Source organism: Physeter macrocephalus, chromosome 15 (assembly GCF_002837175.3).
Source record: "Physeter macrocephalus isolate SW-GA chromosome 15, ASM283717v5, whole genome shotgun sequence".
Classification (NCBI taxonomy): Eukaryota; Metazoa; Chordata; class Mammalia; order Artiodactyla; family Physeteridae; genus Physeter; species Physeter macrocephalus.
The window spans coordinates 65,642,714-65,668,954 of NC_041228.1; the positions used below are offsets into that span (position 1 = coordinate 65,642,714).

At 38.2% G+C, this 26,241-nt stretch overlaps 1 protein-coding gene across 8 annotated transcripts in view; it reads left to right on the plus strand.

Annotated features, from left to right (window-relative positions):
* NCOA2 (nuclear receptor coactivator 2) overlaps nucleotides 1-26,241 on the plus strand; it is a 279,465-nt gene that overhangs the window by 90,809 nt on the left and 162,415 nt on the right. For all 8 annotated transcript variants that reach the window (XM_007128948.4, XM_028500696.2, XM_007128947.4 and 5 more), the window contains one exon: nucleotides 10,374-10,430. The gene's annotated coding sequence lies outside the window, so the exon portion shown is untranslated. The remainder of the gene's footprint in view (nucleotides 1-10,373; nucleotides 10,431-26,241) is intronic.

Below are 26,241 nucleotides of genomic sequence, written 5' to 3' on the forward strand. Positions count from 1 at the left end.
AAGGGAGTACTGTCATCGTCAGGAGAGGCACTAATCTCTTTGAGCCTCAGTTTTCCATCTGTAAAACTGAGTAATTACAATAGATTATTTCCAAGCTTCTTCCAGACCTAAATTTTGAGGCAAAATTGTGCTATTGCCACAGGATTCAGTTTTCTCCATTTGTTCCTCAATGTTTTTGTCAAAACTCAGACACATAGCAAAATGAAAAATGGCATTTTAAGTTTTTTAACAAAATAGGAAACTCTTTATCGGCCCACACAATGAATCAAATTTCTGATGAAGTATCTTTTTTGGTAATATTTCTTCTGAGTGACTGTTGAAACCATGGATCGACTCTGAAATCACACAGACAGAGAGACAAATACTAACAGTACTCCAAGGATAAGCTGTCCATTTTGCTCTAAGTTGCAGTGCTTTTCTCCTAGTAGTCTAGCGCTTATTTTTGGAATACCATATTCTTTCTAGAACTCTGTAAAATATTGTTACACTTAATTATATCACATAAAATTGGAATTTTACTCAAAGGGGAAAAACATCTGTGATATAAAATTATAGCTGTAAACACATATTATACACACGTGAGCTGTTTTCAGTTTGAAGAAAAAAATACCATTGTTTTGGTGCTTGCTACTTTTTTTTGTCTTTAGTGGATTAGAGCTGCCTAGTCAGAATGATAGGAACATAGGGCCTGGAGTCAGGTGCCACTGGTTTGATGTCCAGCTCTGTCACACATTCTTTGATTTTAGACAAATTGTCTTACCTCTTCCTGTCTATAAAATGGGTATTATATAACACCGTCCTTTTAAAGAAGACATTCTCCTACCCTCCTTCATATTGAGTATGGTTTTTTTTGTTTTGTTTTAAAGAATATTCCCTTCATTATGTTGAAATGTTGATTATCTTAATGTGGTCCTACAGTGTTGAAAGCCATGGCCTCCCTGGACGTGGTGGGAATTGACAGTGACAGTTGTTTTGGGCAGAGGCTGGTTCTCGGAACAAACTCAGAAGACGGGCTTTGGTGGACAGAAGGTTTGTGCTGGTCCCTGTGATGTGGTTTTTGAGGGTACTGCTGGGTATTGGGGGTTAAACTATAGACAGATCATGTAGTTTTAAGGTTACTTCTGATTCACTTCTTTTTGTTACCTGCAGTCCTGAGGTAATTATTATACCACCTTGTCTGTGTTGTACTTGGGGATATGAGGGGAACCTTCTCGGCTCATTTTGTAGCAGTCAAGAGTAGTCCTTGCCTCATCAATTAGGGGGAAAATCCAAGGAGAAGGTGAGTTTCTGAGAGGAGTTCACAGTCTTATTCCCTCCCCCGGAGCAGATTTTTTTCTCTGTTGTTAATATTTGCAGGGTATATATTTTATTTTATTAAGGAAGGTAGACGTTTCCTCTCAAGCTGGTTTACTGTAAAAAATAAATTGATAATCTGTGGGCATCTTCTACTATCCTGGTGTATACAATAGGCTTCAGTACCTGTTCTTGTTTCACGGAGAATGATCGGGAACATTCAAGGCAAAATGATCTACGCTCTTGGGAGAAAAACAGTTAAAATTCTACTCATAGTTTTGGGGAGCCTTTTATTTTGGGGGGACTGGTTGGTGGTCTGGTTGGCATGTTCTAGTCTTGGTGAGAGTCATCCCTGAGCCTTTTATTTTTGTTTAAGGAAGATTGATTTCTGCCCAATACATTTTTGTGTCTTTTCTCCCCTCTAATTCTATTCCAGATTATTATTGTGTGAATTTTGGGGCTGAGCACCCTAATTAAAGACCCAGGGCTTCTGCGGGAGCGTTGTTTAAAAGCCACTAGTCCAGCCTCGGGTTGTCTTCTTAATCAGAGGTGGAGGAAACCTTACCCCTTGCCCTCAAGGTGCTCAGAGCCTAGTGGGGAGGAGAAATTTTAGCATAAGGTAATCATGATAGTGATCATTTGCACACACTGTGTCCAAATCCTTATTTCCTATTCACTTGTCAACACTCTAACTTTCTCCAGTCTGCTTTACGTCTTTATCATTCTGCTGAAACTCTCCTTAGGAAGGTCAGGGGCGATTTCTGCTTGCGAACCCGAGTAGAAACTGTGCAGTTCTCACTACTGAGTATTGAACAGTGTTGTCCACTCTCCTTCTGGGAACTCCCTCTCTAAGATTCTGTGCTGCTCTCCCTCGCGTCTCTTAGGAAGTTTCTTCTCATTCTCCTCCGCTAATTCCTTTCCTACATAATTTTTAAAAGGAGGAGTTCCTTAGGGTGTCTAAATTCCTGAGTCCCGGCTCTTTGTCCTTTAAACCATATCTATGGATTTAAATGCTGTTTTCAGGTTAGTGACTTCAAATTTAGTATCTTTAGTCCTCTCCCAAATTGGAGCCATGTATATTCAACTACATGTGAGGTGAATTTTTCTTCTAGGTCTTTCTCTGTGCAAGAATATTACTCTTTGGAGAGTCACTGTTTTTATTACTCTTTGGAGAGTTACTGTTTTATGATGCTGCATTACTATATTGGCTCTGATCATAGTCGGTGAGAGACAAAAGTGAAAGGAATAGTTGTATGAGATGTGTGAAATTGATGTTGTCATTATATCATACATATCAATTGTGTATGTCGCCCTACCTGTAGCTTAATTTTTAAATAGACGATATATCCTTTTCTATATATCTATTTTAATTATGGCTTATGAATTTTTTATATTTAGTATGGATGAAAAGTTATGAAGTCATAAATTAAATCTCTACGCTTAAAATTGAGGTATAATTGATTTACAATATTAAGTTTCATGTGTATAACAGTGATTCACAATATTTAAAGATTATACTCCACTTAGAGTTATTCTAAAATATTGGGCATATTCCCTGTGCTGTACAGTATATCCTTATTTATTTTATATGTAAGTAGTTCATACTTTGGATCCCTTACCCCCCCTTGTTTTTTCATAGAAAGGCATTTTATTTTTTTAATTAATTTTTTTAAGTATTTTTTATTTTATTTATATTTTTTTTAATTTTTTAAATTTTTGGCTGCATTGGGTCTTCATTGCTGCGCACAGGCTTTCTCTAAATGCGGCAAGTAGGGGCTACTCTTCGTTGTGGTGCGTGGGCTTCTCATTGCGGTGGCTTCTCTTGTTGCGGAGCATGGGCTCTAGGTGAGCAGGCTTCAGTAGTTGCAGCATGTGGGCTCAGTAGTTGCAGCACGCCTGCCCTAGAGCGGGCAGGCTTCAGTAGTTGCAGCGTGCGGGCTCAGTGTTGTGGCTCACAGGCTCTAGAGCTCAGGCTCAGTAGTTGTGGCTCACAGTTTTAGTTGCTCTGCAGCATGTGGGATCTTCCCGGACCAGGGATCGAACCTGTGTCCCTTGCATGGGGAGGCAGATTCTTAACCACTGTACCACCAGGGAAGTCCCAGGCATTTTACTTTAAATATAGCAGTGTGTATACGTCAATCACAAACTCCCAATCTATCCCTCCTCCCCCTCCTTCCTCCTGGTAACCATAAGTTTGTTCTCTAAGTTTGTGAGTCTGTTTCTGTTTTGTAAATAAGTTCATTTGTATCATTTTTTTAAAAGATTCCGCCTATAAGCAATGTCATGTTTGTCTTTGTCTGATTTGCTTCACTTTGTATGATAATCTCCAGGTCCATTCATGTTGCTGCAAATGGCATTATTTCATTATTTTTAATGGCTGAGTAATATTCCATTGTATATATGTACCACATCTTCTTTATCCAGTCATCTGTCGATGGACATTTAGGTTGCTCCCATGTCTTGGCTATTGTAAACAGTGCTGCAGTGAACATTGGGGTGCATGTATCCCTTCAAACCATGTTCTTCTCTGGATATATGCCCAAGTCCCTTACCCCTATCTTGCCCCTTCCCTCCTCCCCCTTGGTAACCACCAGTTTGTTCTCTATATCTGTGAGTGTCTTTTTTGTTATATTCACTAGTTTGTTTTATTGTTTTAGATTCCTCATATAAAGAATTTTGTTGGTTAGGAGTCATTGTCTGAACTCTTTAAACAAAGAAAGAAAACATAAGCTTGTGTGAAGTATATATAGAAGTTAATCCGTTAACTTATAAATTATTCTTCTGTAGATTAGATGTTATTTTTAGCACCATTAACTTAATAATTGGGAAAGAATTTTACCTTGCATGTGTGGTACACATTCTTTACATTATTAAAACTTTTTAGGACATTTTATATTATATAAAATATATGTTATATATATCAAATAACCATGTCCTGTTCAGTAATCTGAAGTAGTTCTCATAGTTAAGTTTTGAAGGTATAGCTTTCCTCTTGATGTTATATGATTTGAAACATGCTGAGTTAAGGGTATGTTTTATGTTCAGTTGTTTGGGAGTTTTTGTGCTTTTAAGCAAAAAGTGGAAAAACAAATTATTGTATTAATCATACATTTTGGGTATACGCTTGTGGTGGGTATATGTTCAGATATGCTTGGCTGGGACTGTTGAAAAGTCTCAAGTAATTTGATCAGTACTTCTAGCTTTTTTCTTCCTTTCCCCATGTGTCCTCTTCATTTCTATCAACTTGTCTGACGGGCTTGATGACTGGGGTGATGCTGGCTAAATAACAAAGAAGACCAATAATAGGACCTCTGTTGGAACATGGTGTATGGTGGCTGTATGGCTCCCCTTTGGCCAGTCATCTCTTTCCAGTAGCACGTGCCACGTACTCTGTTGTCCATCAAAAATCAAGTTAGCTGTTACGGTTGGCAAATATATTTTCATTTGCATACCAGCACTGATGTTGATGGCTTCCTTTAACTGGAGTGACGACTTTGAGAAAATAGGGAGGCTGCATTTGAGTCGGGAAAAAATAAGGTCGTGATTTATTAACGGTGTCAGCCAGGGGTGGGCGATGTGGGGAATATGCTGCTCTTATTGGAGCTACACCAAAAACTCAAGGAGGCGGTTTTTAGGCTGATCACAGTTTGGGCCATCTTTTTCAAATCAAGTCGGCGACAGTGATAACATTATCAAACTTTCCGTAATAGCCTAGTGGGTAAGAGCATGCATGAACCCAGCAGTCAGACTCTGTGTTCAAATCCAGGCTTTGCCACCACATCAGCTCTGTGACCTTGGACAAAGTATTTCACGTCTCAGTTAAGTTTCTGAATCTACAAAATAGTGATGATAGTGGCAGTACCCGCCTCATAGGGTTGTTAGGCAAATTAAATTAGGTGACACGTTTCAAGCCCTCTGCCCTGAGCTGTCGTGAAATAAGCATTCAATGAATGATAGTTATTGTTGTTATTCGTGGTTGTGTTAAACCAAAACAGCAAGATATGGTCCTTCCTCACCCTAGCAGTCAGAAAGTGCTCTCTTAGCTAGTGTTACAGACGTCACTTCATTTTCTTCCCGGCTTACTTTCCTTCCTCTGGCTCTGTTCATAACTATTCATTAAAAAATAATAATAATAAAATAAAATAAAACATTGAGCACATCTTTTCCTAACCCTCTCCTGCTTTTATTTTATTTATTTTATTTTTGGCTGCGTTGGGTCTTCGTTGCTGGGTGCAGTCTTTCTCTAGCTGCAGCGAGCGGGGGCTGCTCTTCACTGCGGTGTGTGGGCTTCTCATTGCGGCGGCTTCTCTTGTTGTGGAGCACGGGCTCTAGGCGCGCGGACTTCAGTAGTTGTGGCACGCGGGCTCAGTAGTTGTGGCTCGCGGGCTCTAGAGTGCAGGCTTTGTAGTTGTGGTGCACAGGCTTAGTTGCTCTGCGGCATGTGGCATCTTCCTGGACCAGGGCTTGAACCCGTGTCCCCTGCGTTGGCAGGCGGATTCTTAACCTCTGCGCCACCAGGGAAGTCCCTCTCCTGCTTTTAAAGAAATCATCAACCTGTAGCTTTAATGCTGCCAGCAATCTTTTTATGAGTGATGTAGGCTCAATCCCGATTTCTTTCCCTCTCTCTTTTTTTTTTTTTTTGCCTCAAAGTAATGATGTGTAACTTGTGCTAGTTGATGCTCTACTTGACAAATGCTCACACCACCATTTGCTACTAGAACTACTTTTAATCCTTAGATCCCTTTACTCACACAGTTAGCTATCCCATAGGAAGAAAGAGCAGGGACACAGAGGTACATTTTAAAAAATAATTTAAAAATTTTAGCCATTAGAACAATTGAGGTACAATTTGCATACCATAAAATGCACCCATTTTAAGTGTATTAAAAGAAGAGTTTTAGTAAATTCTTACAGTTTTGTGTGTCTCATGTTTCTTATACATCTTTCTTTAGCATCACCACAATCCAGTTTTAGAATAATTCTTTCAGCCCCAAATGTGTCCATTTTCGGTCAAGTCCCCACTTGTATTCCCTGACCCAGGATACCATGGATCTGTTTTCTGTCTCTGTAGTTTTGCTTTTTCTAGAAATTTCAAATAAATGGAGTCATGCAGTATGTTGTCTTTGTGTCTGGCTTCTTTCTTTAGCAAAATGTTTTTTGAGACCTGTTCATGTTGTAGCATACATCAGTAATCCATTCCTTTTTATTGTTGAGTGGTATTTCATTGTATGAATGTACCACATTCTGAAAAATTCATTCTCTAATTGATAAACTTTTGAATCGTTTCCAGTTTTTGGCTATTCTGGATCTAACTGATAGGAACATTCAAGTACAACTCTTTGTATGGTCGTCTGTCCCCAAGAGGAATGAAAACACACCTTGGTGTGAAATTGCTGGGTTACATAATGAAAAACTTCCAAACTGTTTTCCAAAATGGCTATACCATTGCACTTTCCCACCAGCAAAGGATGAGTTGTGAGGGTTCTAGTTTCTCCATATCCTTGGCAGCACTTTAGATATTTTATTGGATAGGCTGTGGTATTTTGTTTTGGTTTTAATTTCCATTTTCCTAATGACTAATGGTGTTCAGTACGTTTTTGTGTACATTCCGCGTGATATATATAAAATGCCTTCACATATTTTGCTCATTTAAAAAAGCTGAATTATCTGTTTTATTATTGTAAGAGTCCTTTATATATTCTATATACATCCTTTATTAGATAGTTATTTAGCTCTTTATATTTTCTAAATACATGTATGTTATCAGATAATTATTTTGCCAATATTTTCTTTCAGTCTGTGGCTTTTTGGTTTTTTTTTTGCTTTCTATTCTGTTTTTTTTTTAAAATACGTCTTTATTGGAGTATAATTGCTTTACGGTGTTGTGTTAACTTGTGTTTTCATATTTCTTTTGAAGAGCAAAAGTTTTAATTTTAAAGGAATTCAGTTTTGTTTTTTTCTTTTATGGTCTTTAAACATTTTTTTTTCCTTTATGCCTTTAGGTGTCATACCTAAAATTTTTTTGCCTAATCCACAATAATTTTCTCCAAGTGCTTTCTTCCACGAGCTTTGTAGTTTTAGTTCTTACTTTTAGATCTATCGTCCTATCTGTTTTGTGATAATTTTTGTACAAGGCGCAAAGTAAAGGGTGAGGTTCTTTCCCCCTCCCCCATATGTGTAGTCAAGTTTTTGGTATCATTTATTGAAAAGACTGCCCTTTGCTCATTGAATTACTTTACCACCTTTGTTGAATATGAACTGATGTAAATGTGTGGGCCTGTTTTTGGACTCTGTTCTCTTCCGTTGTTTATCCTTACGCCAGTACCCTACTGCTTGGATTATTATAACTTTATTGTCAGATTTGAAGTCGGGTAGTATCTTTCAGCTTTTGGTGTAGTCTTAAAGTGGTCCCCATTCAAAACTTTCCCAGCAAGCTCATTGTTTATACATCGTCTGGGTGGTTATGGGCAGATAACACTATTAAGACATCTCAGGGAAAATCAGTTTTACTTCGGGTAGGGCAGGCCTGACATTACCTGTCACTTTATTGAGTTACCTGTCACAGCTAGCAGCATTTAGCGGGATCACACTTGTCATAATCATAATTATGTGTAATGCCTACCATGTACCAAGTGCTTTGTGTAATTATCTCATTTGATACTTCCAAGGTGCTGCAGAGAGGACATCATCATCCTCATTTTATAGTTGAGTCCACAATAACGTTTCCTAGATCACACACGTAAGCAGCTGCTAGTGATGGAACAATATTAACAGCAGCGGTATTCACATGAGAAAGCCAGGTTGTGAAACCTCACGTGTTCGATGATCTTAACCCTAGGTTCTCTCCACTGTTCCAGGCTTCCTTCTTCATGGAGAGGAGGTTTATCTTTTTAGTTTATACAGTGGAAATAGTAGTAGTAGTAAGAGAGAAGAGGACGACATGCGTGTATCCCTGCCTTCTCTTGCAATGTCCCTGTCTTGCCTTCTGTCAGTCTGTGGGTGACAGAAGGCCCAGGGCGGTCTTCCCCTCTCCATCCCTTGAAACTCCTAAAGTAGCTTCCTGAGAGCTCTCTGGACTCGTAGGTGAGATTGTCAGTGCCCGCGCTTTTGCTTTAAATAGCTATTTTTTTCCTTTAGTGACTTAGAAAACATCTTATAATTCTATGTTTATAAGTATTTTGTTAATTCTTCTGGTTTAAAATGTTATACCGAGGTATCATACTCTACTGTGGAAATCATTCACATCTTCTATCTTCATGTCTACACGTACCTTACTTTCGTTTGGGTTCATTAGCACTGTTTCCTCGTTATATTAGCACATTCATGAAAACCTTCTGAGTGGTATAGATCAAGCAATAATTGTTTACTATCATCATTCATACTCACATCACAAGTTTTAACTCTTGACTGTTGCGGTGTGATGTCCTCGAGCACATTAGTTGTTGGTATAGAATTAGAATGGGCTTAAGTAAGCCAGCAGTGCTGGAAAGAATTGACGACCCCTGTTACTCACAGGCTGCCACTTGAGGAGAATCCATTTGTTTTATTTACTGCGATAACCTCTTATTTGCATACAGATTTCCTTTTGTTTTTCATGAATCATCTCTGCCTAATACCCTAGCTGCATTTCTTTACCTGTGATGGTCTCCAGACTGATCAGGTCCTGGAAAAAACCAAAATGCATGTTTTTCCCATTTCTTTCCCCTTTATGAAATCAGATGTTGCTAGTGCCCTAGAAAAAATGGCAATTTGGGGTATTAAATTAACATTAGCTTTCTTCTACTATTAGGTTCTATTTATTATTCTAAAGAGTAAAGGGCGCATCAGAAAGTTAATACTCTTTTAAGTCTGATAATGAATCAAAGTATGAATTATTACTGATTGGTGTCACCTGAAGGAAAGAAATGCAGTTGTAAAGACATTCCTTGAAGCTGATTAAATCTAGTAGTACATAATAATTAAAATAAAGACGTACTACTACTAGTAGCAGTCATGCAGTTTTTCTTAGGTCCATAATATACACAAGAGTGGTAAACATTAATCCACATAAAATACGATAGGCACATATTGGTTGTGTTCGTATTACTGACTGTGCATCTTGGAAATAAATAAACTTTGGTACAGTGGAAGTGATCCTTGTGTGGATCAGAGAAAGTGCCGCACAGTCCTTCATGGCTAAGTTCTTTGTTCTCAGAGATACACACCCAGATGAAACTTGGTTGCCCTCATTATTGAAAATGTTCAGTTCTTCCTTTTCTTATCCACTCTTTACTCATGCAAATTGTCGTATATAGCATCTTTTTTTTTTTTTTTTTGACCGTACCACGTGGCTTGCAGGATCCTAGTTCCCTGACCAGTGGTCGAACCCGGGCCCCTGGCAGTGAGAGCAGCAAGCCCTAACCACTGGACTGCCAGGGAATTCCCTATAGCATCATTTTTACATCAGATTTTTCTTTTTGAGATAAATTATTCACTTTTAAACATCTTTGTTTAAGCAATCATGACATAGGTTTTTATTTCAATAATTTCAAGCCTTTCTATTCCATATAGGCAAACTATAAATCACAGCAAATTAAGATCAGTATGTGAACTTAATTAATTAATTGTTCTGTCATTCATTCATTCATTCATTCAGTCAGTCAGCAAACATTTCCTGTGTACCGTGTTACTGTGGGCTGGGCACTGGGCTAGGAGTGCAGCGTGGAAATGGGTCGCTCAGGCTACCCATTGGGTAGCTCAGGACGCTCAGGCGTCCTCTGCTTTTGTTCAGCTTTCACTGCTAGTGATTAGACAGGCAGCTACCAGGAAGTGTAATAAGTGTTATGGCGGGCACTCAAAATGTGTTGGGTAGACACCTCATAATTCACACTGAAATGCAGCCTTATGTGTGTTACATTAGCTTGTACAAATAGAAGTGAGGCAGCAAGTCGTCTTCTCAATTTACCATGCAATTTAATGGAGAGATGTTATTAATGAGTATTATTTGTATATTGGTTGTAAAAAAAATCACATCCACTCTAATGAGTCTAACAGGATTCTTCATTTTTTTATTCATATTTGTTTGTTTCTTTATATTGCAGATTTCTCTTGGATTTGGCTACAAATTTATAGATCTTCTGCACTGTGTACAGGCACAGGTGAGTTTAAAAGTAAGCTTTTCTGTTGGTATATTTTGATTTTTAAGTAAAATCAAACATTTAAAATTATACTATTTATAGTTTAGCAAAATAATACGTAAGTAAAATGAATATAAATTTTAAAGGTGTTGTGTATTTGTCTACATTTGTTTTATTATGAAAATTCACTATGAATGTGTTGGAAATGATATTTGGAGGTAAAATGACCATATCTGTTTATCAGTATTTACTGTGTGTGTTTGGGAAGAGTTTGCATTTACCCATTGGATGAGGTGAATTATCATTTCATAGCCTAGCAAAATGTTTGCATTTATTTTTATATGTAAATAAAAAATTGCTTGCTATAGATTTTGGCAGCAAATTTCAGTCTTATGTGGGTAGATTTAATGAGCAGGCTTTTCTGGTCCAACCATTCTGAAATAGCTTCTCAATCACTCCTTATCACACAACCCTGATTTATTTTTATCGTAATGTTTATGATCATGTGATGTATTCTTATTTTTAGTTTCCCCTACTAGAATATAAGCTCCGTGAACACTGGGGCCATTTTTGTCTTGTTGAAAACAGTATCCATAACCCTTAGGATAGTGCTCATTGTATGGGAAAGACTGAATAAGTGTTTGTTACAGTAATTATTGGGTAATACATATTAAGAATTTATTTATATTCAGAGTCATTGAACTCTGCATCTGTAAATACAAAATAGAAATAGCTCCTTATACTTATTTCTAAATATGAAATTAATTTATATCAGATACTTTGAGTATATCACTCATAAATGTTCAGAGAAATTACCTGTGTTACATATTTTATGTACTCAGGTATGATTAATCAGGGTAGAATTCAGAGGATAATGCTTCCAATTCTGTATTTATTTTGTCACCACCCTAGCAGGTTCTTAGGATCAAGTGATGGGTAAACCTGAAGCAAGTGTGGGAGCTTCTCGCCTCCTTACTCCGTCATGCTACCATGTTGGAAATGTTTTGTGTTATCTTTATGGAGAGCAAAGTATCAACATATTTGACATTAGTTGTCCAGTTTTAATCTCTGAAAGCCAAATAAGTTAAAAATTTCCCCCTGTCACTTCATACAAAATGTAATTTACTTAGGTTATTTTATTTTTGTAGATTGGGGGAAATTTTTGGTCATTTTTCTGCCCTCTGTATTGATGTTTGAATTCATTATCGAAGGAACCACCCATTTCCTTGTGTCTTTGGCAGTTTTCTTTAAGTGTTCCAGGATGTTAGTCGGTACTGTTGGGTTCATGTCTTTTGTTTTTCGTATGTGTTGTTTTTTGATCTGTTTCACCTTCTTCAGGCATTGGTCTCTCCTTCTGCCGTCATGGTTTTTCATTTATAAAAAGAACTAAGTCTGAACTTTAGGCTTTTTTTTTTTAAGTAAAATTTTAGGAATTACACAGCCATTTCTTATTCACATCTAATTTACAAGTGCAATTTGCAGAGACTCCTTCGATAATACTAATAACAGCAGCTACTACTTATTGCTCCCTCACTGTGAGCCAGGCATTATGTAAGTGCTTTTCATTATCTTCAGAATAACAGATAAGGAAATTGAAGCTGAGAGAGGTTAAGTGACTTTCCCAAGGTCATATCAAGTAAGTGGCAGTTTGCCACTCTGAAGACTTTGATCTTAACCCCTGAGCTCCATTTTCTGCCTAAATAGCCCTGCATACGAGCATATTTGTGGCAATAAACGTAGTATAGGAAAATCATATTCATATTTGAGGACTTAAAAATTAATTTTAAAATCAAATATTATTTTGCTTATATTTCATGAGTAGGTCTTAACTTCTAACCTTTAATTCAAACTGAAACATGATGACTCATTTGAAATTTAATGATGACCTAAACAATTTAAAGTTCTACCTTGGCACTTTAATTTCATACTCACTTTTGGGGGGCAGGTACATGGCAGACAGCCATTTGGATTCCTTTTTTTGTTATAAACATGGTATGCTATGAATCAGCATTCCTTCTCCCTTGCAGTATTAGAAACTTCACGTTATGAGTGGCATCTGTGGTTTGTTGGATGAATCACTTTTCCTACAGAGAACAGGTTGTGTGAAATATTGTGACTATAGAATTACTTAGAACCCTTATCTTGGAAGGTGTAATAATTTGTGTCTCTGTGGGAAATTTTTTAATTATTTGAGAAATGAAGTGACATAGCTTTGAGGTAAAGCAGTGTTGGTTCAAATATAATTTCAGCTTTCCTTGTTTAGTTTATTTTCAAGGCTGAGTAGGAGATGTTATATAGAAATATTTTGAACCTTAAATGTACAGTATTGTGGACAAAATGTTCTTGAAGGGAGTGTTGTTGAATATAGCTTAAAATTTTGATTTGAAAACATGATTAAGTATACTTCCTCACACTTTCCTAGGGATTATATCTGTGAGTGTAAATGCAAATTCCAGGTTTGAGTATAGGGAAATGAAATTCTGTAGTTTGAATTTAAAAAGACAAAATTTATTTAACAGACTGAACTGTGCTTCCCAATCTACAGCTATATCAGTGTTTCCATTGCAGTCTCACATTTTAAGCATTTTTAAAGTTGGCCAATAAAATTTTCTCAGAATTGATAGTCAAAACAGGAGCAAGTGTTAGATAAATCTATTTGACAGTATAGCCTTGAAATGTAATTTTCCCTTTGCCATGGAAACCTGAACTCACTGTGGATTCATATATATTTTGGATTTATTTATAAGTACATTTTCTCTATGCTAGAGATATCTGGGGTGAGAGGACAGGGTGACATGGGTGAGTGAAGAATTGTTCACACATACTAGGTAGAGCTCAACTCTTCAATACTAACACGTAGAGAGAGTTCTCCAAAGTACAATAAAGCATCATATACTTCTTGTGATACTAATACATTTTGTTGTTAAATACTAAACATTATATTAAACGTATCAAGACATAAAAGAAATTATGTCCATATTGGATATGGCATGGTTGAAAGTACATTTCAAATGAATTATTTGTTGGATTTTGAATTCCCTCTTTGTTCGTAGATGTGAGAAGATTTGTGATTAGGTGTCTGATTTAACTGAGAGTGTATAAATTCCCATGAAGACGGGCAGCTTGATTTGAGCGACAAATCTGAGATTTTGAGCAGTGTCCCCTGAAAATCAGTATTATTCTAAACAAAATTTAGTATATTTAACTATATCTCTTTTGCTTTAGGCAGAAATCTTCCAGCATTTAATTGTGTTGCTATTTTTGTGCTATTTCCTTCAGATGTCAGCATGGTAGGCACTGTGATTTGGAAAATAAATATTTTGACAGTTGACAAAATGCCTTCAGTCATTTAGCTATTCAGACGAGGATCCTAATCCTAGCCCCCTGGATGGAACCCTCTGTTCCTTGTATGTAGAATGGACTGCTGAACTCAGGACAAAATGGGCTTACTGGTGGGTTGAAATTATCTTCCAGTGGGTGTTATTAATACAAAGCCACAGTTGGAGACTGTGTGACAGGCCAGTTTTTAAAGCATTTTTACTCTTCCATTTTCCTCTTTTTATGCACACATTCATGTAAACAGATTGGCTTAGTTTTCCCCATAAAACTACATTCATTCAGCACCATTAACTCTCCTTTCTCTCTTCCCTCTTTCCCTTTACCCATCCTCCTTCCTTTTGACTCTCTGTTCTTTCCGAATATTAATTATTTATTTCGTATTAGTCTGTGCTGAGTGCTATGGGAAATATAAAGAATAACTACCAAAGACTGTTAAACTGGAAAAGGAGTGTCTATGCAAATTTAACGCCCTATTTCCTTGCTCGTTCTTTTTACGTTGAATTTTGGCTTTCTGATTTTTCTCTTAAAGAAAAAACTGAGCCTTGTTTTCTGAATCATATGTCTGTTTCTACTAAAAGCCTTAATCTATCCATGGGAGTAGAGGTCAAGGCAACAGCAACAAAAGCCGTCCTTCCTGAGCAAATGTTTTGTTTGCATGGCATTACCTGCGCTTCCAAAGTGTGCTCCTGGGAAGGTACACACCTCGTGAGGTAGGTGTGTTGTGCCAGGTGAGGTTGAGACAGTCCCAGAGTCCAGGCAGTCTCCACATAGAACAGCGGCGTTGCGATTTCCATAGGCACAGCCAGGCCAAGTGATGGAAGCGTAGTGCGTTGCTGAAGGATTTACCAGAAATACGGCAGAACCTGGTTTCTCTGGCTCATCCAAATGCTAGAATTGCAAGATTTAGAATTACAGCAATTTTCAAGCATCATTTTTTAAGAAAATTCATGAGGATGTTTCTTGGATCGTAAATTGGGATTCAGTGTAGAGAGATTTTACTGTGAGAGCACTGTGTTTTTTTAATTGAAAAATTCTAAGTGTGACTCCTATCAGCATCGCTGGTATTCTTTGGAAATAATTATAATTAAGAGTATTGCCAGTCTGTACCTTGTGTAGATCTCTCCAGTTAGCATGTCTTAGAGGAAGTAGCACTGGAGCCAGAATCTTCTGAGAAACAAGTGGACTCCGGTTTCTCAGCTGTGTTCTTCTGTGCTGTAGTACACAGGTGTGTGCGCGCCCAGGAGTGGGGAGGAGGGGCTGCAGATTGTCAAGAAAACGCACATTCTCCTGCCTTGTTTTTTGTTGTTGTTATTGGCCTTTAGATTTCATTTCAAACTTGTATATTCTACTTACCTGGATAGTAGAGTTGTTAGCTTTAGGGAGAAGGTCTGTGATAAGCAGAATTTCACATTTGTGCCACCATAGTAACAAATACACGGCATTTGATTTGGGGTCAGTTATTAGGTGTTTTAGCTACGCCCTTCATTTTCATTTTGGAAGAAAGTGACAGATGCATGTTATTTTCTAGACAGGTGTTGAATTTGAGTCAGCTGACCTTGCCAGAATTTCCTTTAAAGAGAAAATAGCGAATAAAATCAGGCTGCTTTCATTAAACACCTCATAGTTTATTTTTGAAGCACAGATCATTTATGTCATTCTCCACTGTTCATAACATCTAGATGTAAGGGATAAATTAAACATTTATTTATAAAATTATCCATATCTATAAAATTAATTACATTTCCTCCTTCCCTCCCTCCCTCCCTCCCTCCCTTTTTTTTCTTTTTTTCTGTGATTCTTTGCCATTAAGATATAGAGATTTCCACTGAGACTTCTCTTGCTAACTTGAGACTCAGAAAAACAAGACATAACCAGAGAATTTAACAGTAAATTTTGCAACTTGTGATTTTAACCTAATTCCATGCATTAGGTTGTCTAAGCCTTGTTTGCTACTTCATGAATGATTCATGGGTGTCTACAATCAGTGGAAATATATTTTTTGTTCTAGTCACAGCTACACTTCTGCCTTCCCATCCAAAAAGAGCCAAGGGAGAGGAAGAAATATGTAGCATTTAATAATGGCTAAATAGGAATTTAACCATATACTAGAGATGGATGTATCCCAGTTTTGGAGGATCTCTTAAGTGCATGTCTCCATGCAAGGTTGAGATTGTGGTGCCATAGTCTGTACACTTGTTTGCCTTCACCACTTTTGGAAGTATTCAGAAATATTGAATTAATTTAGGATTGATTAACTTGAGGACTTTGCTTTCTTTAAACCACAGTTTTGACCTTTCTGGTGCCAGTTACATGAATTTCATAAGCAGAAATCTTACATTTAAAATTTTGTGGTCTCCACCTAAAGGAAGCCTATTAGCTGTCAGTATCACAGAATTGGAGCCCAGTTTTTACTGTACCTCCTTGAGAAGAGAAAAGGACTGAAAAAGCAGGAGTGTGATGAGCTGGGGTAAACTTCAGCAGACAGATGAGTGTGGGAGCTTATAAAAGACCTGCCAGTGCCTTATATGAATACTGAGACTTTGAAGTCTTTACCTAAACTATAAGAGAATACCTTTGAAGAAACAACTGTGTCATAATTATTGAACTGGTAGCTTAAGTTAGAATAGAGAAAGCCGGGGCCGGAGTAAACAGTTTATTTCGCAGTTTCTTTCAGTTCTTTGTCACTAAGAAAGCGATTTGATCTAGGTTTCTAATTCTGCCTTTAATGTGGCAGTTTTATTACAGTCCAGAAAATAAACTGTTTCCTAGGTTATAAGATAGAGTGTGAAAATAGAAGATAGGTTTGAACGAATGTATCTTGAAAACTATTTGGTGGTTACTCATGCTCTTACATTTGAATGGAATGGAAATGGAAAATTCCTTTGACTTAAACATCTGCTAGACAAATTAGGTTGGTTTTATGAGTTTTTTTTATATACAATAGTAGACTTTGTTTTATTAACCCAGTGGAATCTTGATTTTCGATTTTCTTTGAAGCTAGATGCTTTGGAACATTAACATTTTTCTCTAATGTAGAAGTTAGATGTTTATTGTTGATGCTGCTTCAAAATATTCCCAACGTTTCATAAAATCTTTAGGGTCTAACAGGTAAGTTATTACTTCTTTGAACTCGTTCACTGACGTATTTATATTATATGTCAAGATCTGGTCCAAACTTTCTCTTTAAAGTGTCTTTTGAAAACATAAAATCTTAGCCTTTGTAACATAGTGCTGTTATCTTTTAAATGTATTTTGATTTTAGCATATCCTAAATGCCAGTGCCTATTGCTTTAAACCATAATGTGTGCTCACTATATTTATCTGTTTCCCATCTTTTAATTTTTCTCCTCCGAAACCTTTCTTCTTTCACAGCACAGTGGCTGTCATCAAAGCCGTTCAGCCCCAGAGCCAAATGCTGCCTGCAGTGCTAGCAGCAGTCCCCACGGATATTCGAGGTGGCTGTCCTCGAGTCCTGAGGGGCCCAGGAATGCCACACCAAGGAGCTTACTTACTTCTTGACCGTTCCTGACCCTAGGGATAGAAAATAGGAGGCATTTACATATTATCTGTTGATTCCCATAAATTTGATATCTTTGGCTTATTATGGTATTTCTACTTCAGTGTTTTTTTATTGTCATCATTACTTTTCCTGAGGTCTCTGTTGATTAAGGGTCCTGTTTCCTACTAAATTTCAAGGGCTGATTATGAAAATAACATACCTGATCATTTGTTTATATACTACAATGAGGTTTCATGAGGTAAAGTTTTCACAGTGTTTTGAAGTAGAGATAAATGTAGGTTACCTTGAGGGGTAGAGAGAAAAGGAAAAACAAACATTTACTATTACTTTTGGCAAGACATGGTTCTTGGCCTTTACATGTTTTGTATCCATTTAAACTCTGGATAAATTCTTTGTGTCAGGAATTGAAGTATGTTTTGATCATGTCTAAATTCTCTTTGATTGAAGTCAAGACTAAACCACTTTTTATTTTCAAAGCATTCAGATTTTATATCCTGGGCCATAATGTCTGTAGTGAAACAGAACTTTGTGTCTTTCAACTCATCTGCTTTTAATTGAATCTTGTAACAATTGCAAAGACATTTTGTGCCACCTTCTATATTAGTTGAGGAAAATGATTCTTATCTCAGAAAAGGAAACTTGATTAACTAACTGATCCCATCAGATACTACAAAATGAATTTTGTCAGAAGTGCTCAAAAGATGAGAATCAAGAATATGAAGGAAATTGAGTTAGACGCATCCTACGTCGTTAAAATTTTTTTCATTATATAGAGCAACATGTCAGTGTTTCTTTTTTTTTTTCATTTTTTGTTCATAGAACATTTTTAACGTTACTGCTGCCCATATATGGGCATGTAGCTTTTCTGTGTCAGTGTGTCATTAGATATATAAATTTGTTTTATTTAAAAGAACATTACTATATTACCAAAGACTGATAATTATGAGGGGACCCCAAACAGGTAGAAAGTAGGACATGAACACAAATTAAGGCTTAAATGTTTGTCATCTATTTACTTGAATGTACAGTTTACTTATATTTGATTAAATGTCATAGTTATAGGCCAGTCAGCAATGTGGGTTTCAGTACAGAGACATAAATGTGGAACCAAGTATTATCAACACAGATCCTGTTTTAATCCAAGTACTAATGTAATAGAAAGTTCTTGGAACTGAAAGATCATTTATAATTGCTAGTGTACATATGGTTCTTATCATGTGCCAGGTAGTGTTCTAAGCTCTTCCCATAATGATCCACATAACCCTCAGATGAAGCCTAGTGAGTAGCTGCTGTTAGGATCTCACTTTAGAGATGGGGAAAGAAGCCACTGAGAAGTCCAATGACTTACCCAGTGATGTGCACCAATTTAACTAGCTAGTTAGAGGCAGAATTGGAAATCAAACCCAGTCTGTCACTGGTAGTCTTTTGCCTGTGAACGTTTGTTCTCTTAAAAAATAAAGAACAAATAAACAGACCATCCAAACAAACAAAAAAAAAAGAGATAGTAATTTCAAAATAAAGTTTCGAGCTAACCTTCTGAGTATGGGAAAGAATATGACAAGGCTTAGCATTGTACGTGCTGTCCCCTTCCTCCCACTGAGGGTCTGCGGGCCCACAAAGTTGCTAAATTGTATCCTATATCAGAAATGATTATCTGACATTAATTAATAAAGGGAAATGCAGGTCACAGAAATTATGTTAAGCTGTTCTTTGAAGCTGGCTTCAAATGAGGTTACACAGATAATTCATTCAGTGGGATTTGGATTTAGATGTTTTATTAACATGGGTTATTCTGTTTTAATGGATGGGGAAAGGGCTACCTCACTTTCTTTTTCACGTTCTTCTCTTTAAAAATAACCTTAGAAGTTTTCCTCAATTAAAAGAATCTTAAAAAGGAATTTCCTGGACTTCTCACATTAAGAAATATGGGAAGAAGATGTTTTTCACACAAAGAGAAGAAGATGTTCCATTCAAAACCAAATTTCAGTTGTTATTTAAAAAAAATTATATTTCTAAGAGTGACTAGAGAATTCTTTCAATTACTTTATAAAAAGCTTAATTTATATTGAAGAACAGTTTCTATTTCATGTTGACTATATTATATTTTAGATAATCATGATCTAAATGAACAGATGTGGCATTTTACATTTTATAAAATGTCTAAAAATTAGGCTACCCTACCTCTCAGATTTCTCCCAGTTCTTTTTTACACAGGTTCCCAGTAGGATCCGTGCTTAGTGTTTTTAGGTGCTTATGAGTTTTTGTGATATAATTAACAGTATTCACCATGAACACAAAAAGAAGTTTTAATTACTTACCACCTCAAATTTACTTTATTCACAGCTGCCAGTTTCCTTTTTCTCTTTTCTTTTAAAGCTGTTTTTTAAGCAAATAGAAAATAATTTAATTAATACTGTGACATATGGTTTCAGTGTTTTAATAATTCATGCTGTTTCTTAAAGCACTGATTAAATCTACCCTTAAAATTTTTATTCTGAGTCTTTATTTCTATTGTAACTCACGGTTGTTAGTAGTCTCTTAAAATTTTTTCTTTCATATACTCTCTAGTAACGACTTGACCACGTCTTTTAAAAATAAAATGTAGAAATATTTTTATAAATCAGAATATAAAGGAGTTTTTTTTGTTTTTTGGTTGACTCTCCCGTTGCGGAGCCCAGGCTCCGGACGCGCAGGCTCAGCGGCCATGGCTCACGGGCCCAGCCACTCCGCGGCACGTGGGATCCTCCCGGACCGGGGCACGAACCCGCGTCCGTTGCATCGGCAGGCGGACTCCCAACCACTGGGCCACCAGGGAAGCCCTAAAGGAGTTTTAAGAAGGAATCTTTTCTTGCATACCTACATTAATATATATATTAATATACCTTATACCTTAACATATATTATTTCATCAAATTCTTACTGCTGTCGACCTGGTGAGAGAAATTATCCGCATTTTATCCGTGAAATCACTGAGGCTCATGGAGATTACTCAGTACCATATAGGGAGGCAGGTAGCTCCAGACCTTGAAGCTGGGACTTTATATTCCCCACTCTGTCCTCTTTCACATATAGCGTAGCCACCTCTAGTGATGCAAATGGAACTTCCTGATTAGGTGAAGCTCTGGTTTGTTTTTTATTCCCCGGCTGACCGACGGTCTTTTCCAGTTTGGTCTATAATCATTTTGGAGCACAGAGTTATTGTGCACAGAGTAAAGTAGGAATGTTTCAGGTGTACAGAAGCGATATATATGGTCTTTGTCCCACCCACATCTTTTATGTAGGAAGAGAAGTGGAAAGCAAACATTAAGTTACATAAATGGAATTACAAAGCAATGTAACCACAAATGTAAAATAAGGTATTGTAGCAGGTGCACGGTGTGGGAAGGTGAGCGGCACTGGGCCCATCGCTGTCCCTCTCTTGGTACTCTTGACCTTGTGGTCATCTAGCTGTGACATTTACAACCCTCCTGTGTATTCTAGATCATTACAACAGGAGTAGCTAGAAATGAAGCAGATACAGGATATCTTTTGTTGATGGGACTCAATTGCCGCAAAGACAGAAAAATAACTGCTAGTTAACAGTCTTAGCTGAAAGTGTCCTGAGAATGTGGGTGGCTCCCACGGCCTAACCCAACTAGGTTGTACATTTCCCTGCTCTAGATGATTGGGAGGAAGCCATAACACTTGGGTTTATACAAAGTACTTGAGTAAATTCTTAGATTTTAATTTATCTTTAAGAGTTTAATAAATTATATCTGATATATTGTCTAACTGAAGAATACCTCTTGTTGAAGAGGTATAAAAAATGCTTAATGGTTAATGCTTTAATATAAGGAGATTATGTCCCTTTTACAAGTAGTCAGTTGCAGGTACCTTGGACAGAGAGAACAGAGAAGGTCCAGTGTTACAGAAGTAAAGCCTACCATGAGGGCCCTTTATTCTTAATACCAATTGAGTCTACTGTATTCTTCCTGTTCAAATTCCACCTGCTTTCCTCCCCGAGACATCTGTTCTTTTTCTACTGTGCGGTTTTGTTGTACTGAGATTATTCACATAAAGCGCTTAGAACAATGCCTAGCACTTAGAACATTGTTTTTAAAAGTTAGCTTTGATCTTCCTCCTTTTCCTCCCTCTCCTCATCTTCTGCTTCTGTTCCTCATCTCTCTGATTCCTGTTCCTAGTCTAGGTTGAGTTACATTTCTGAAAATTTCAGATCAGCATCTCAATAGCAGTTCCCAGCTGAGCTCTACCTATTGTCCAGGCCATAGACTCTACCCTTTCTATCTTTTTTTCCCTGCTGGTGTTTCTTGTCTATTTTAAGCCTTAAAAGTCTTAACTCATACTGCCATAGGGTAGAGGCAAGGCTTCTTTCCTGAGTAACAGCCCAATAATCAGTTGAAATCATCTTTAATAGCACACACATACACACACGCATTCATACATACATACAATCACTTAGGAAATGATACTCACAAGTTAACCACAAATGATCTGATCAGGCATTTGGTAACAGACAAAATGGAGATGGGATAGGGTGGCCTAGGGAGTAGAGGTCCCTCCCCATTATGTTCTTTCCTTTCCAGCCTTCTAAGAAGAAATAAATATGATGAGGGCCAGAAACCTTTAAAAAATGATGCGTCAACACCTGAAAAATCTGTTTCCTAGGATTTCTCCCTCTTGAAAAATCATCGAGTATTTCTACTAAATTTTCTTTTCATATATGTTTCCTTTGTGATTACTTCTTCACCTACTCTGCTTACATCCTGTCAAGCCTCCTCTAGGGGGAGAAGAAAGAAAAGAAAGAGAAAGAGGAGGACATTTATTCTTAAAATTTGCTCCCAACTAGGGCTTTGCACAAACTGGTTAGTTGGGAGCACGGTCTAGAGATTCTGAGGATGAAAGCCCAAAAAGAGGTTTGAACAGTGATTAAGCATGTTACCTGTAGACTCTAGCACATAATCCTTTTTTTTTTTCAGCCTCTCATCCCAGTTCTGGCGTACATTACGGTCGTCAAGAGGTGTTGCCATTGTTGGCAGTCATCTACTAAGGAGATGAGAGAGTGATTTTTTTAGAAGGGGGGGCTGTCTGTCACTCATTTATTCCAGGGGAGTACTTTTTGAACATTCATATTGCTAAATTTGTTAGAGTAGGCTTGGGAGAAAGAGAAAGAAAAATCACTCAAAATATCACCAAATTAAACGACTATTATGCTTTGACATAATATCAAGAAATGTCATTTTAGCAGTGTTGTCTTTAATTTGGAATGTTTGCCAGGTAGACCACATAAAGACTTTTTTTTTGGCTGCATTGGGTCTCCGTTGCTGCACACAGGCTTTCTTTAGTTGTGGCGAACGCGGGCTCCTCTTCGTTGCGGTGCGCAGGCTCCTCATCGCAGTGGCTTCTTTTGTTGCGGAGCACGGGCTCTAGGCACACGGGCTCAGTAGTTGTGGCTCGCGGGCTCTAGAGCTCAGGCTCAGTAGTTGTGGCGCACGGGCTTAGTTGCTCCGCGGCGTGTGGCATCTTCCCGGACCAGGGCTCGAACCCGTGTCCACTGCATTGGCAGGTGGATTCTTAACCACTGCGCCACCAGGGAAGTCCCCACATAAAGACTTTTAATGCTTTTTTTTTTTTTTTACTGATTGCTCTAGCAGTTGCTATAGCAGATAAAAAGTTGCCTCAGTCCTCAGATCTGTGTGTCTTACATTAGAAAAGGCACAAGTAAAACCAACATGCACAGGAGCCTGCGGGCAGCTCCCAGGGGTGGTCCCGGCCTGGTGGCTGTGAGACCTTGGGCATGTTGTTTCTTTTTCCTGGACTCAGTACGTCAGAATCTGGAAGATTACCAAGAGAAATCCATTGTGACCCTGCCGTTAATGGAAAAAAAACCACGATGACCATTTAAAATGCACACCATTTGGGTGTTACAGATGCTTTGCGGGTAGAGGAAAAGAGATGAGGTAGTTTGAGTGGCGTATCCCTGAAACAACGACTCTGATATTTGGCATAAATTCCCAAGTAGTTTTCTGACTTTTGCCTAGAACATCTCGGGAAGCCTTTTCTCAATTTCAGGGATGATCTAGGTTAGTAAGTTAACAGTTGGCATTGAGACACAGAATGTGTTCACTAGAGGAGGAACTAGTTGATCTGGAGTTGAGGCTGCGTGAACCTGCGTGCTGGAGGGTGGGCTCTGCCTTTCGCCACTCTTATTCTCAGTGCCCAGCCCTGCTAGTGGGGCCTTCTGGAGTGAAAATGAAAATCCAGTTTTAAGTGAACACACACAAAGTGAGTACATTAGTATTTTAGAAAACTGGGACCCTGGGATCACTCTGGATAGCACTGCACCTCAGAAGTGGATCCTATCACTTGGGTTCAATATTATACCAGATTCAGCACTGGCCAGCTGACGCTGTCATTACTGATTTTGAAAATCATGGGATTTATGCGAGGGAGATTTTACAATTGGGGAAAAAAGAAATCCAGTGACCTGCCTAATTTCATAGTAATTACTTAGTATTATTTAATTCAGCATCTCAGCATGGGGTTCATGTTAATGTAAGTTCATGATCTCCAACTAGGTGCATACGGATTGATTATAAAGATTAATAAAGATACCAGGCACATGTCAACTAATACAAAAACATTTATCAAAAAGGGGCTGGATAGGCAACAGGATAACTCTCCAGTGGATCCCATCGTTACTACTATTTTTCCTTTACATTCCTGTTAAATAGACTCTCCTAAAAGGAAATTAGAAAATAACACGTGCACGTACACACGTAATAATTTGTTGGGGTCCATGGACATTCTCATTTACCTCCCACCACTTATAATGTTTCATTATTTTGTATTGGTATCAAATATTCAGAATGATGGTCCTAAGGACTGTAAGATCTTAAATCGTAGAGAAAGGTAAAATTATCTTTTGATTGTTATATTTACTAAAATAGGAGATTACCATCATACGTTTTTAGAAGGGCTTCAAATAATAAATAATGAACCACGTTTGGTGGTGGTAGGGGGGGTAGCGTTTGTCATCTCACCAGCATCCTAATAGTGGTTTTCTTGTATACTCTCCATCTTGCAGACGTGAAAGCCTGAAATTCTGAAGCTTAATGCTTTTTCTAAACAGATACTGTAAGTAGCTATGAACACACCTGCCATGTGGTGTTAAGCAGGACTCTGGTGCTACATCTCCCTTTGCTGGGAGGCCTCTGATTCTGTTCAGTGTTGTTCCTTTGGCTGCTACCATCCAAGAAAATTCAGTGGGATGATGAATTTCCTAGTTGAGGGGGTTTTCTGGGAATTCTCCCTAGCCAATTGCAGTTCCCTCACCGTTTCCCCTGATCTGCTGGAAGCTGCCTGCATGTTTTCTCTGTTACAGGCTATGCTCCCTGAATGGGAGAGAGGGATTTAAGTCACTACCACTACAGAAGCATCTTTCATACCTGGGATTTCTAATATATTTTTTCCTAAAATTTAATGACTGACCTCATGATGCTTAGTGAGCACCTTCCGCAGAAGCTTCCATAGCCGGGCTGGCTGATACACGTGCCCCTCCTCGTCACCCTCACTCCCCCTGCAGATAGCCGTATCTGGCGCGACGTCCTTTCCACACAGCCCACACTGGCCTCCCATTTTTGATATTACACATGCAGTGGGAAGTCACCAACAATGTAATGCAAAGCCACTCTTTAGGAGAAAGGGCCCCGTGGTAAGGGGTAGGATGGATTCCTGTGAGGAAAAACTAAAAGTGGCCAGGAAAAGCTCCAAGGCTGCACAGTGTGGACGCCTGTGCTCGCATCCAGTTTTCCGACTTTCCTCCGTCATATTGTTCTTTCTGCTGTACTCTGTCAGTCACTGAGGACACAGATGAGGTCTTAGTTTCCTTGTCTCGCCCTGTGTTCAAGGGAAGAAATCTAGCTTAGATGAACACCCAGTTTTGTTTCATGAGCACCTTGTGAACTGGCTCTGCCCTTCTTAGTTCATGCACAGGGAAGTAACTGGTGGGCTGTGTTTAAAATTCAATATTCCTACATCTTACACGGAGTTGGGAAGAATTCTGCATAACCAAACCTGATCTTTAAGTTCACTAGATTGATTCCCTGGAAAACAAGTGCATTTTGATTTACCCATGGTTGTGTAGGTAAAAAAAAAAAAAAATAGTGTCTGAGACTTAAAGTAAGTAACATGGATTCCTACAGAATCATGGTCTGCTCTCAGTTGGTCTAGTTCTGGTGCTGGCTTTTATCATTCTGAAAGCTTCAGGTCTCCCAGTTCCCAGGGGGCTTAGGGTTCTGCCCTGGCTCTGGCAACCTTCTTGCATTGTTTCACCCACCAAAGGAAGCCGTCGGAGTCCAGCTCTGTTATCAGAAGTCACGCCTTCCACTAGGGTATTCCTAAGAATAGGGCATATTCTTTGCCTGAGCTTATAAATGTTTAGTGTATGTGGTGTGAAACGGCACCAACAACGAAAAATAGATAGTCATTTATTTTGATGCCTAATTATAGGCTAACACAGGTAGATATCCCTGATGTGTAGCCCTGGACTCTTCTGGCTGCCAGAAAAAAACCTCAAACCAGTGTGAGCCATACTGGAATTTATTTCCTCACGTGTCTGGGAAATCCAAGGCCACAACCAGCTCTGGGTGCATGTGGATGGGTGATTTAAATGATGCCATCAGAAACTTCTCTCTTTCCTTTGTCTCCACTTTCTTCTGTGTTGGCTTCTTTTTTCAATTAGGACCTTATGTGATGGCAGAGAAGGCTGTCAGCAGCTCTGGCTTACATCACTTTAACAGCCAGTGTTCCCCTTTAAAGAGAGCATTGCTTTCCTGATAGTGCCAGCAAAAACCTTAGGAATGACTCTCACTGGCCTAGCACGTACTACCCGCCTATTTATGGATCAGTCCTGCCAGGGGACTGGAGGTAGAGCAAGCATCTTCCTGAGTCCCTGGTCACACTCGAGGCTGTGTG